We start from the raw sequence: 13,128 nt of genomic DNA, 5'->3' as shown, positions 1-13,128 counted from the left end.
ATTAAACACTCTTGGAAAACAACTACATATACCACAATTTTGGAGCTTTTAAGTTGGAGGCAGGAGGAGACTCCACACTAATTTCTGCCACTGTGAACACAAAGACTGAGAGAAAGCTACCCACGAGCACAGTGGGACGTCTGATCCCCAGCACTGGATTAAGCCTCTTTGCAAACAGCGAATAAAAGCAGTGATCTGAAAAAGCTAATCAGTCCCTGCTGTGGTATTTAGACTACCTCAGTTGCCGGTATTGGATAACGTTAAGCATATTAAAACTTCTGTAGGCAAAATTGGAAGCCAGTCCACTTCACCTGTGTCCAAGAACTGCACTTAAATGCAAGCAGGATCACTTGGCTAGTCATTGTTATCTCCCTGATTAGAGCCAGGCATTTCTTTTGCAATACAGACATGCTTGCTTTGCAGAGACACATATGATACCCTTTCCATACATCTACAACAGAGAACTCCGTGGCAGAGAACTACTGTACTTACAGCTCTACAAGCACTAGTGCAAGTGTATTAGCCAGCTTAGAAAACTGCCTTAAAAAAATCCTGCAAGAAGTTCCCTTGCAAAGACCTGCTCCCATCTGCTACAGTAACAATAAGAATACAACCCTATTTAGCGTACCCTCCAGCTTTCCACACGCCAAGCACATGTCTGCAGGGAACCAACTTTAGTTGCAGATTAAAGTTCATGCAAACAACATGCTGCAGCACTATGATCAAAATGAGAATAGATGCAATCTGAAGACTTACATTATACTGTTAAATTTACAGATAATATTATAGCAAGCTATAGCTGTGTGAATTAAGAAGACATTTTCTAATTTTATCTTGTGCACAACATCATTTACTTAAACCAGCTGCCTCTTCTGGAAGAATCTTCTCAGCTCTTCCCTAAAAGAAGCTGGGTTGTTGAAGGTTTACAAGGTGTCAGATCATCCTATTAAATCATGCTTGTGATGACAGAAAAGCATTCATACTAAGGTTTACCAAGTACGTGAGGCTTCCTTGTGGGAATTATGAGCTCACCAAAGACACCGTATTATGAAAAAGTGGGGCTCTGCCATCACATCTGTGAAAGGCTGTAAGTGTATCACCAGAGAGTATATAGCAAGCACAAGGTACATAGCACAAAAAGACAAAACAAGTTCTATTTCTTGTGCTAAACCTCCAAATCCAATAACAAGTTCAACAGCTTCCTATTGCAATACACAAAATAAAAAGAGGTAGTAAATTAAATCCAGACACAGCAAATGTAACAGCTCCTTCAAATTTCTGGTCTTGCAAGATGAGTAAGCTATAAAAACCTGTATTTGTGGCTGCTAGGTATGGGACATTCTGTACAGTGCTTGTTAGGTCCTTAGTGCCACTTGATTAAACAGCAGGCCAGTACAAAATCCTGGCGGTGAAGGGCTTGGAGACTCCACAGTGGAAGGAGATATCAGAATGGCACACCGGAAGGGGATGGGATGCTGCAGAGAGACACAGACCAGGGTGTCTCTTGGTTTGGCAAGGGGTAGGAAGAAAAGTATCCCCTTTATCCCCCCCACAACGCAGCCCAGTGTGGTGTGAAAAGCATGCATGGAAGGACCGCAGAGACCATCTGGGAGAGAGCTGGAGCAGCTGGGAAATTCAGACAGCAGAGGCTGAAGATATTAAGCGAAGCACTACTGTAAGGCAGAAAAAAAAACCCCTAAACCCACCACTCCCCCTGCCAAGCTACTAGTTCCAGCCAATCTTGTTGTTTCAAACACATTGAAAACAAAGCCTTACTTAAAAAGAAATTATTTTATGCAAACACACAAAACGGTCATTCCGTAACTCCAATGGTATTATTGCAGCAATACGTGTTTAAATATCTTTTATTTTAGAACTTTGTGCTAAGCCTCTTGTAATAAATTATGCCTTCGCAAGAACACACTGCACAAGTTAAATCAATCACATACCACTGCATTTATGAAATAGAAATTAACGTTATAGGCTACACACAAAATTCAGACTCCCCAAAAAAGTAAAAAACCCATGTTTACTGTTGGACTTGGGAGCTGCAAAGGAGATGCTCATCTTTAAAATTACAAGGTGGCAACATAAAAAAAAAAAATTTCTTTTCAAGTTATATGAGGAGTAGAACACTTGAAAGACGTTCATCTAATTTTGAGGAGTGGTAAGTGGTGCTCTAGACTGGATCTGCTCACAGACAAAACCAGACAAAAAACCACCACTCTACAGCCATACAAAGGAGTGAATTAAATAACCCATAAAGAGTGACTAGGATTCAGAAAAAGAACTGATATTATGATAAAGATGAGTAATGTTTTGCCTAGAGAATAACTAACCATTCAAAACCACCATCTCTGAAAAGAAGGTTCAACCGTATTTTCAAATGCAGTGCATTTGCTCAGTAGAAAAATATGCACTTTCAAATGCATAAAAACAAAGTGGTGAAGAGTTCTTTCACTCTTTGAAAAAAGACTAATCTCTCTCTAGTTATCCTTAAAATTAAAAAAGCAGAGATGCACTTTCCAGCAGGACTTCACCTTAAAAGAAGGTCAGAATGTCTACAGTTTCTGGTATAATCCCATTAAATCATCAGTACATTGGTTGCATGCAAGGCTTGAGCAAACCACTGCAACATTTATCAGGATGACCTCTGAGATTTTGAAGAGAAGCGGAAACCCCCAAATTTTATCGTAAGTAGTGATTACTTTTTTGCTAACCACGGCTAGGACAGATCCAGCCTTTGCTCTTCTGTTGGCAGACAAAGGCAATGACCATGAGCTGCTCATCACAACATGACAAGGCACCGCCTGCAGCTGCAGTCTGCCTACATTAGGAGCCCAACAAGCTTGAGCCACACCAGTCAGCTACACAGAAAGCACAAAGCAGCATTCTGTGTCACCTAAGAACACTGGAGTCACTCCTCCTCACTATCACATTGAGATGTAGCACCTGAAATGAGACACATTTTCTGAAGCAGGTTTTAATTTTAAAAGTAAATAGTTTTGATCGTGTGACAAAAAGACCAACTCTGCTATGTTTACCTAAGAGGATGATGAAAAAGTCATTGCATCAGTACTGTAACTTACAGATACTCATTGTAGGCATAGATTTCTAAGCTGCGCTTCTTTCACAGCATCACAGAATTGCTGAAGTTGGAAGAGACCTCTGTAGGACATCAGGTCAAACTCCCCTGCTCCAGCAGGGCCACCAAGAGCCAGCTGCTGGGCCCTGTGCAGACGGCATCTGAACATCTCCAAGCATGGACACTCCACAACCTCCCTGGGCAGCTGCCAGTGCTTGGTCATCCCCACGGTAAAAGTGCATTTCCTAATGTTCAGAAAGAATAGTTGGTGCCCCCTGCTTCTGGTCGTGTCCACAGGCACCACTGAAAAGAGGCTGGCTCTGTCTGCTTTGCACACACCCTTCAGATATTTATACATTGATAAGAAACCCACAAGCCTTCTCTTTTCCAGGCAGAACAGCCCTAGCTCTCTCAGCCTTCCCTCCTTGAGGAGATGCTCCAGTGCCTTCATCATCTTTCTGGCTTTTTTATTAGACTCACTTCAGTAACTCCACGTCTCTCTTCTACTGGAGGGCTCAGATTTATCTCACCAGTGCCAAGCAGAGGGGAAGGATCACCTCCCTTGCCCTGCTAAACCATCCCTCCTGACACAACCAGGACATTGCTGGCTGCCTCCAGCAAGACGACATTCAGCAGACTCAATCATTTCCTTATCTTTAAGTGGATGCTACAACTCAAATGTGGTTAAACCACAGCACAAACATACAAGCCACTGTAACCACACTTCCACAAGCACGCCAGAGTATGCACACAGATGGACAATCACAGGATTCTTGTTTCTGAGGACAGTAAGTCACACGGCCAGAAATTCTTGGGGGGTTTTTGGGGAATAGACACAAAGTTTTACTGGAAAATATTCAGGGGTTTACAAGTCAGAAAGCAGTGAAACCCCCTCCTACACACTAAGGTGGCTGTTGGGCAACTGCTTCCATCAACATAATCTCATAAACTTCAAGTGTGAAATGCACTGTCCATTTCTGCAACAAATGGGGGAATAGTGCTTACCTTAAGATTGTGACCATTTAATTTATTTTTAAATTTTATTATTTATGAATTGAAGCAGACACTGAGATACAAAGCATTCCAGGGGAAAACAAAAAGTTTCCACCAATATGTGCATTGGATTTGATCTCCTCCCACTTCCAGAAAGAGTCACGTTGTCTGAATGCTTTCTGAGCATGAAAATTTGAACTGTCTAATTAACTTTCCCTGCAACAATACTGGGCGGCCAGACAATGCCTACAACTGTACAACGTGTATACCATCATGCTTAGCAAAGTACTTTTATTCAAATTTGTTCTGTCAGAAGAAAATCCTCTAACAAAACTAACATGGTTATGTGAAAAAAAGTATTCTCTTCATTTAAATACACTTAGCTAGTCAACTTAATATCTTTTATCTGTGCCACAGACTATTGTTAAGAGTTTAAAAGGTTCATCAGAGGAAAACAGGCCTCTCAAACTGTCCAGAGACACGGCCAGGTTGTGTTTCAGGCCATGTTGCTGGCAATAGAGCCCCATAATCTCCAGGGTTCCTGGACACAGTTCAAGGTGTTAGTTGGACTCTGTGTCGCCCTAAATGGCTTCACAGTGTTATGCTTATTTGAGACACAATTCCTATGCCTGTACCACACGGCTGCAGTTGTCTTTTTGGCCTGGAGCCTTCTGCGGAAGAGCTGCCAGCAGCAGATTTTCTGCGCGACTTTCAGCCTTGCCGTTTACTCTCTACCAGGATGAAAGAGTCAGAGAACATGTTAAGTTCAATTTTTAACCCAGATTTAAAAGTAAGACAGAGATGATCATGTGGTTTGTCGAGACACACTTAGTACATAACTATTTCTTACTTTCTGAGGAAGCTTTTAATACACCTGACAAGTGGCAACAATAGCCAGATCTTCCACAAACTGGATTACTGTAGCTGCAAATCAAAGTTCCAAATGAATTTGGATTCTTGGAATGAAAGAAAATAGCTGCACAGAAGTCTATCTTATTACCTGTCATTTATGTATAGCTTTTCTTCAGATTTAATGTATTCCTGAACTCAGGAAAGACCATCAGAAAGTCTCCACACTGAGCTACATACAGGCTTTGAAATCCTAGTATTGTACACATTAATAAAACAGCTTGCTCATGTTTAATAACCTAATATATCAGAAAGAGACAAACCATGTTAGTGATTTTACATAATTCTTCCAGCTATTTGAATTCTCAGAGTCATTCTTAGCTCAGAAGTCTGTAACTTTTAAAGCAGTAATTAATTTTGCTGACCAAATTTTCTTCTGTTTAGTTGAAAAGTCAGCTAGATTTTAGACCTGTGAGTTCATGTACACATTTCTTTAATAAGGCTAACATTTTGAGGCCTTTTGAGCCCCCAGTGCTCATACTTTGCTCTTCAGAGTCCTCATCATGAAGTTAGATCAGATAAAGACATGCAAATGGGAATATTTCATCCAGAACTGGTGATGCTATTAACATTTAATATTAAATAATTTAGTTTAGAAGGAATCTCTGGAGGTCAACCAGTCCAACAAACCCCCACTTAATACAGGGTCAGCTACAGTCGGTTGCTGTATGTCTATTCCAAGTCCATTTTTGAGCATTTCCAAGGCTGGAGACTCCACAGCTTATCCAAACACCTGCCCCAGTCTGTAAGTATTCTTATGGACACATTTTTCTTCATCTTCAGTCAGAATTTCTCTCCAGACCTTGCCAACTCCTGCCTCTTGTCCTTTTGCTACATGCCTCCGAATAAAGTACTTTGTCTTCTCCAAACAAGTTACAGAGCAGAAGACAGCTGTAAGATCCCCCTTTGTCTTTACTTAAATAAGGCTGAACAAACTCAGCTCTTCCAGTGTCTCCCCTTGTTACAAAATGTACTCCAGCCCTCTCATCAACCTGGTAGCCATCCACTAGACTGGTCCCTGTAAGGCAGTGTCTTCTCCTGTCCTTTAGAGACCGAAACTGGACTCAGTGCTCCAAATACAATCTCACCAGTGCCAAAAGGAGGCAAATGATTACTCCTCTTGGCCCGATGGTGATCCTCTCGCTAATATGCCCTATTTAGCCTTATTATCTATTTCTGCAGTATCACCTTACACTTATCAAGGGATGCCTTACTTTCCACAAAAGGATCCCATGTCAGCAGATGAACTAAACCCTATTTACAATGCCCACTGGAGGCATCTGTTTTCAGTCTGCCCACTACAAACTTTTTTTGTCAGAGACCTCAGAGGCAAAATGATGACTCCATTTAAGCTGCAGATGCACAATTCAAACCGCTCACAGAAGCAGCAACAAAGATCAACTTTAAGATGATGATGCTTATTCCACACTAATGAGTTTGCTTATCTGAGGTCTCTCCTGCAACATATGTATATATCAAAAGCAAACTGATTTGTGACATACTAATGTCCAAAATTTACCAAGGCATTCCATATGAATTATAGAGTGTTACCACAGCCTTATATATCTTTGGAGCAGCCACTTTTATGAACAAATCAGATGGCAGACTATCACCAAATACTGAACAAAACATTAGGGAGAGACCATGCACTGTACCAACACCATTAAAACTTATCAAAGACCAATTATTCTCACCCCTGAAAAAAAACTGGCTGCATAATCTCACAATGCAAACACACACCAAATCTCCGTGAGATCCATAGTTTAGCTTCTTGTAAATTATCAGGCAATATTGGTTTACCACGTTTCACTTATAAGCAATGCTGTATTCAGAGAAGAACGGCAAAGGGCTCACACTAAAGTTGTGACTTTGAATGGCTCCTGGCAGTAAGGTCAAGCTCCAGAAGTGGGCACTACCTAAACACATTTAGCCACACAGTCTTTTGCAGGAACCAGATTGAAGTCTCATCAAGGTATGCAGGACACCAGATGTTATTTTCTTCCACAGAACAGCAACAGTGAGAAGCTATAAAAGACAAGTGAACAAGTAGCTGGGGAAACAGCAGCTGAAGCAGAAAACTGATTTGAATCTTCCACCAGAAAGCATGGCTGTAGCTCAACAACTTCAAGAGACCCAGACTGTAACCCCAACAGTGACAGTTCCAGAAACTCTAATGAGTCCAACTCACAGCTCAGCAAGGATGGCAAAAGTCTAGTTGGCAGCCCAGCAAGAACGGCAGTACAAACCCCAGAAGCAGCTACAGAGACTTGTGAACCCATGTGCACTTGTACATCACAGTCCTTCCCTAGCCAGAACAAACAATTTCCAGAGGTGTATTTGGCATTTCAAATAATGTGTATTGGAATTACTGCCGAAGGAAAAATCATCTGAGATTTCCAAATTAGCTGAATGTTTTACGGTGGAAAAGCCTTACGAGATGTTACTGCAAACTATGAAGCTCTAAGGCTCTCCACTAAGATAAAGCTGAGATCTCTATTAAAGTGTTTATGGCACTTCTTACAAGGAAAATGTCTCTCATCAAGAATGAGGCCATGCTTTGAATCTGGAAAGATCAGATAACTCAGCAATTCAAATATTAGCTTTACAGATGACAAAGGATTGAAGAGACCTGTTGAGAGTCAAGGCACCAACTATAATGGGAACTATGAGAGCAGAGAGATGAAGAATGAGATACCAGCTACTTATGCTAACAGTTTAAAGAACAAAAGTAGACTAGGAAAGTAGCTTCTGCTAAAGAAATCCAATCTCTCTCTTTTCCAGACAATCTCTGCCAAACCACCAAATCTCATTAATCCTAAGATAAAAGGTCTAAGTCACAACAACACTGAAATTTTCAGTTCATCACAAAACTTCAAAGCTTTATGAGACTGATTCATTGATTTCACAACTTAGCACATTACTTTTTACAGCTCATAGGGGAGCATGGCTCACACAAATGGTCATTTAGGAATTATCATGTGAGTTTCTGTCAAGCAGTAAAGGGCTCAAGGATTTTACTCTTCAAGATGATCCCAGACTCTGAGCTTTACCTACTCACAGCAAGCAAAATGCTTTTCAGGTATTTGCAATATCCTGTGTCACGTTTACTGAACACCTCCAGCTTCACTGATTCTCCAATCTTTGGCACTCCTCCGCAACTTTCAACCACCTCCCAAGACATTCTTTTCATACCAAAAGAAATTACTCTATTTCTTCCATTGGGAGGATTAATAACATCCATTAAACTTTTCTGCACTCCCATCCACTGAATGCCTTGCCCCTCCCTCCTCTCTACCCACTCTTTTCTCAAAATACCGACTTCTCATAAAGTAAAATCCCTCCTCTGAATAAAGCTTTAGTTTCCTCATTATCCACCCTGAAGAAAACTGTAATTTAAAGAAAGAATACATTTTAAATACTTTGTATAATACTGCAGATACTTTATGCAAAAGAACAGCTTTATCCTGAAAGGATTTAGAATCAAATCACTTTGGTCTAAAACAGAGGTATTCTACATTTATTCTACACATAGAAGGTTCCTACGTTTAAAGGACAGCAGAACGTGGGATGACCTAGCATTCTATTCTGTATCCATCTACCTGTACACATACATGAACATATAAATAGATAAACAGACACCCACTCTCCCAGGGAGGAGGATGAGGATAATATATGCCAAATTTTAAAGTGTTACATAGGTATCATAAATCAAGCCAATATAACCTTAAAATGGTCCAGCCGTCAGGAGAGGTAGTCTGGTGCACGCTGTGACATAAGGCTGGAAGAATGGTGAATCTCAGAGCAACAGAGGGTGAGCTACGTTACTCCCCAGGGGAAACTTTGAAAACATCTTGTCTGGACCTTTCGAGTCAGGAGAGCAGAGGTGCAAGTCTTAAAATTGAGGTATGCCTTCAAAGCATTCTCATTCTGCGGCTATGACTCAAGGATGAATGGAGCTTGAGTTTACCAAAGGCTAAAATAATTCCTTAATGGGTAGTAGAACATCCTTGCTGAATGTGAAAGTCAGTGTCAAATGTCAAGCCCAGCACTTCGTGCTAAGCAAAACACAATTTGGATTTTTGGTAGTGCAAGCTGAGCTTTTTACATAAGACATGTGATCTAACCTGAAGTAATCAATCCTGATAGGTAAAAGAGAAATGCCTGGCTCATCTAAGCAGAAAGCCCCAAGGTTACAAAAAATCTCTGTCAATTTCTACTCACCACTAAACAGCTTGATAAGGAACATGCTCTTTGACAGAGCCTCAAGCTGTTACACAAAAACATTTAAAGATGAAGAGCTTTTGAATGAAAAATCTCTAGCTCTAGAGATCTGCCTATTCCACAAGATATACAGAGGAAAAAATACAGACAGTGAGGAAAAAGAAATTTTAAAAAAATAAGAAAAAGGAGTGGGGGAGATGAGAGGGAAGAGGGAGTGAAATGCCTCATAACTCTACCAGAAAGGCAATTATGAACAGATTACAATTGATTTTCTATCTATTTTCTAACTGAAAATAACTACAGTTTGAGGCCAGGAAGTAAGAAAAACGACTCTGATTCTTATTACACCATCTCACCTCTACTTTTTTAACAGTCTACTTTTAACACATAATTTAGCAATTAAAATGAAATGTTAATTCTTTCAAGCATAAAAGTACAGGCTTGTTCAATTAATGTGTTTCTTGATTCAAACATATGGTAGAAATACTACATTTATTGTAAATATTTAACAAGCTTGGAGACATGAAGCATTTTACATGTGACTATACATGATAAGAGATATAAAGCATCACTCTATAACTTCCATCCAAGGACAGAAACGCTTCAGTTTCTTCATAGAAACAACTCACTGCAGTCTTTGTACAACATCTGTTTCTTACAGTAGCTCAGACACAGTTTTCAAGTGTCCCAAGTCAAAAAACAAAGTGTAATCACCTCGATCATCAATCAGGCCGCTGGCTAGCTCCCATGGCAACAAACACTTTGGAAATGACTGAATGATGAAATATCTCTTGAATAACTTAGAAAAACTCTTATCTATGACTACCTAGCTACGTGGGGAACATTGCTTCAGAGAACAGCAAAAGCAGCAGAATAATATTTACAAATGAGGAAAAGCAGAAGTTTTACATCACACATTTTCTAGCCTTCCTCCTAGTTACTATAAACCCCTCTCCCCCTTTTTTACTACTGTTACTCCCTCTGGAGCATTTAAATTTTTAATATTATTTAAAATACAGATTATGAAGAGATTGTCATTGGAGGCTGAGGCTACCAAAATCCAGACTATGATCTGTTTTAATTTAAAAATAACAGGCAACCAGGAAAAAAACACAAAAACAAAACAAACAAAAATCCAGACTGCTTAGTTCTCAAGGGCAGATTTTTTTTAATAACTGGTTCAAGATAGAAGTTAGGGAAATGATGCAGAAAATACCAAACAAGATTTTACAACTGCTGTAATGAAAGAAGTCAAACTAAATCACACACCTCTTTTCTACCAAAAGGAGTCGCTTAGCTGTAGCCATTTCTGAGGACAACTAAAACTGACCTGAGGCAGACAAGTTCCTCCTTTTACTTCACACCGACTGTGAATTGTTTTTTCTCCAGCTTACTTAAAGAGTACTTTCAACTGCATGTAGCATTCGCAAAATAAAATTTCATAAGGTTTTTGACTTACCTATGTAAAGCTGAACAGTAAATGCACAGTCAATACATTCATCAAATATCTAACTGCATCTCCCATCTTTTCAAATCTCACCAACTGCAAGCCTGGTTTTCTTCAAAAGTATCAACAGCTCTGGAGCACCAACAACGTTTTTAAAGGCTGGTACAACCCAGAGAAGCAGGCAGTGAAATCACTACAGAAGTGTTGTTTAGCACAGCAGTCAGCATGAAATGCACAGTCTGCACAGATGAGTCAAGTCTGGATAATCCCTTCATGCTCTGTCAGGTTGAGAGTATGGGGTTTGTTTTCAAATTGCATACCTTCAATAAACTCCACTTCTCCGCATTCACATTTTAAGACAATATTTTTAATGCACTGATTTGCAGATATGTAAAAATACTGCTAGTAGAATTCTGTCTATCAGGAACGCATAAACAATAACTCATAAATAATAACTGCCTTTTTAAAAAGGATTGCAAATTATAATGGTAATTGCAGTTCCACTGGTTGACTGCTGCCCAGAAGTCTGGTGTAGTAATGAAGGTGTAACAATCATGATAAGATCTGTAGAGAGATGAAATACTTCGAATTGCTTCAACTACAACCATTAGGAAAAAAACCAAAATGTAAGTTTTTCAATTTTCAAGAGTAAGTGATTAATAAAGAAAAAAAGGGAAGCAGGGAGAGAGAAAACAGAAAAATTTCTCCCTAATTCACTAAAATAGTTGTAAATGTGTTTTACACTGACATAACAAATGCTCTTTAAAATGCCAACACGCTTCAGTTCAGATTCATTCATGACAGATTACACTCTGTTGAAGTGTAGTATCACTCTGGAGCATTGCCAGTTAGGAAATTCAGTTCACTAAGATACATCTAACATAATCATTGAAGAAGTCCTGTTGTCAGCTCACTGGCTTGCCATACAGGCAAATGCTACATGGTAAGGAGACAGTGGAAGAGGAAGTACCCTATCAGTTTGAAACCCCAGACATACTTGAATGGTTCGTTTTCCTTCCAGATCAAAAGACTGTGCTACTGCTATCTTAAGTATGTTGTTAATTGCATAACCCTAAGAGCCGCAATTATGAGTTATGTCTCCGCTTTGCAAACACAAATCAAGACTACAAGACACAGTAAACATGACATTTCAATACATCTGTTGTTCAAGAAACGTGGTCTGCCGCTTAGCGGGATGGATTTACTTAACCCAGTTTTTGGCAACACCATCGCTTAAGGGCTGTTTGGCCCTGCCAGACCGGAGCCAGGCACGAGATTGAGACAGGAGCAGGTCCGGCTGCAGAAGGTGCTGCACAAGCACAGCCCGGCGGAGCTTCCTCCCCCGGGCATTATAAAATAGCGTCACCGCTCCACAAATACAACCCTACATGCCCGGCGCTACTCAGACATGCCTGCAGAATTACACCCCAAACACACAAGTGATTGAAAATTAATTTTTAGGAGAAATGAGGACTCAGAAGCCACAGCCAGATCTGAGAATGGTGAAACCAACACTTACTACGGTTCGGTTAAATAGAGCAAGCCTGTTAAATTATGCAGCCTGTCTTCTCACACAAAGCGGAGGGAATAAATCTACGCTTTCCTCACAGAATTACTAAAAGCAAAACATCCACAAAAACAACCCCCAAAGTTAGAAGCAGAGGAACGGCAGGGTAGGCAGAGTACCTGAAACAAGTTTTAAATTCCTTGTCAGGCTCCCGGCGCGCTGGGGCACGCGTGTCCCCCGGGCAGCTCCGGCACGGCGGCGGGCCAGCCCGGCGCTGCCCGAGGGGGCACGGCCGCCCCGCCGCCTCGGCCCGCGGCTCCCGCCGGGGTCGGCGACGAGCAGGTCGGGGAAAACTTTCCGGATGGACGGGGCCTGCCGTGGCGCGGGGCGAGCCCGCCGGCCCCTCGGGGCAGAGGGCCGGGGCCGTCCGCTCCCTCACCGGGAAGCGCCGCCGCGCCGCGGCCTCCGCCGCCCGGGCGACCTCCACCGGGCGACCTCGGGGAGGCGCCGGGGGCCGGGCCGGCGCGTGTGTCAACACGGGGCCGCGACGCCGGCCCGGCCCCGGCGATGGGCGGCGCCGGGGCGGGAGCGCGGTGGCCGCGGCCCGGCGCTCCACGGCCGCCATCGGCGGGGCCCGCCCGCGGCCGCCGAGCCCCCGCGGCCTCGCAGCCGCCCACCTGCAGCCGGCCACCGCCGCGGGCGGGAGGAATGGCCGCAAGGTCGCCTTCACCTCGCCCGCCGCGGCGCCGGCGCCGCCCGCATCCCCGCGGTGCTGCGGGCGGGGCCCCGCCGGGCCGCCCCTCGCCCCTTCCCGCCGGGGACACCTGGCCGCGGCGCCACGAAACCCGCCGGGGGACCCGCCCGGCCCGGCCTCGGCCGTGGGCAAGCCGAGGGACGCCGCCGCGCCGCGGGTTCCCGCTGTGAATGCCCGAAGGGTGCCGCGGTGCCCGCTCCCAAACGCCGCTA

General features: G+C 42.7%; 1 protein-coding gene across 1 annotated transcript in view; it reads right to left on the bottom strand.

Annotated features, from left to right (window-relative positions):
• The window catches only part of ZC3H12C (zinc finger CCCH-type containing 12C), a 38,796-nt gene extending 26,392 nt beyond the window's left edge, over positions 1-12,404 (bottom strand). Inside the window, exon 1 of the mRNA XM_066313025.1 lies at positions 12,342-12,404. The gene's annotated coding sequence lies outside the window, so the exon portion shown is untranslated. The remainder of the gene's footprint in view (positions 1-12,341) is intronic.
• Positions 12,405-13,128: the final 724 nt, after the last annotated feature.

The sequence above is a fragment of the Sylvia atricapilla genome, chromosome 2 (genome assembly GCF_009819655.1).
Source record: "Sylvia atricapilla isolate bSylAtr1 chromosome 2, bSylAtr1.pri, whole genome shotgun sequence".
Classification (NCBI taxonomy): Eukaryota; Metazoa; Chordata; class Aves; order Passeriformes; family Sylviidae; genus Sylvia; species Sylvia atricapilla.
The sequence above is the reverse complement of the archived record's forward strand: the minus strand, read 5'-3'. Positions and strand labels throughout refer to the sequence as shown.